This window comes from Tupaia chinensis, unplaced genomic scaffold (assembly GCF_000334495.1).
Source record: "Tupaia chinensis unplaced genomic scaffold, TupChi_1.0 Scaffold138584_1, whole genome shotgun sequence".
NCBI lineage: Eukaryota > Metazoa > Chordata > Mammalia > Scandentia > Tupaiidae > Tupaia > Tupaia belangeri.
The window spans coordinates 756,015-757,189 of NW_006198478.1; the positions used below are offsets into that span (position 1 = coordinate 756,015).

Below are 1,175 nucleotides of genomic sequence, written 5' to 3' on the forward strand. Positions count from 1 at the left end.
ATGTGCCCGGCGTGAGTTTCAAGCCACTGGGTCTGGGACTTGAACCACTGTGGGAGTCCAGCACCTAGACCACCACACCACCTGCTGACCCTGGCAGCCATTCGTAATATCAGTTTATTTTAATTCGTGTGCCAGAGGGTGTGTGTGCTTGCCAGAGAGAGACAGAGGAGAAGAGGAAGCACCCTCCTCCATGGGGGACGGTAATGCCACAATCCCTCCTCCTTTTTTCTGCCATGTTGCTATTTTGGGCATGCGTGTACATATTCTCGGTGTATTTCTCAAGCCTCCAAGACTTATTATTTGAGTGAAACTATTTTCAAAAGCTTATATGACATTTTACTACTTTTGTTTATTTATTTTTCCTGGTCAAATAATCGCTTGTTACTTTCAAACCAGATAAACTTGGTCAAGTTACTTAACTTCTCCTTCACGGATATCCACCTGTCTTCACAAAGTGAATGGGGCAGGGAGGGAGGACATAGGCTGTCTTTCTCAACGCCTGTAGTCTCTGTTAGTGTTCCATTCTTGCTTACTCATTGCTTGTGACTGAACTAAATGAAATATTTTTAAATGAACCACATAGTGGAGGTCAAACAAGCATGATATTCCTGAGATTTCTGTATCTCTTTACCTCGCTTCACCTCTGGGGGAGTGAATTTATTTCACCGATACACTTGGGGAGAATAAAGAGAGCATGCTTGTTTCAGGCCCCCGGTAAATGTAAATCTGGCTGCTGCTTCTCACGGTCAATGAGAGGCAGAGGCTGGAGGAGAAGAAAGTTTCTGTAGCCAGTTACAGGGCGACAGTCAGCAAACACCATCCAACTGTCGGGAAAACCTCAACACGTTCCCGGTTATTTACACGCACAATATATGCAAGCGTGTGCCAGTCACCCCCCACTCAATCACAGTCAGTCCCTTTCTCCTGAGTAATTATCCTGATTCCTTCAAATACCCATTCCATTCCTGATTTCTCATCCGACCATTTCCCAACTAATCTCCCTATGACTCAGCACTTGGTCAGATTGTTCTCCTTAGAGGCTTTTCTTAGTTTCAAAGTAGCTACAGTCCTGCTAAACCTTATTTGGTCTGCTTCACAAGGAAAGGCTTGCCGGGGTCTGGTGCGTCATGGATGAGTCAGCAACCTGACTAGGTCTGCAGTCGAGTTTCATAAAG

The 1,175-nt window shown here is 45.3% G+C and overlaps 1 pseudogene; it reads right to left on the reverse strand.

Annotated features, from left to right (window-relative positions):
• Positions 1-101, reverse strand: part of LOC102482905 (chromobox protein homolog 1 pseudogene) — a 1,090-nt pseudogene extending 989 nt beyond the window's left edge.
• Between the last annotated feature and the right edge of the window lie 1,074 nt (positions 102-1,175).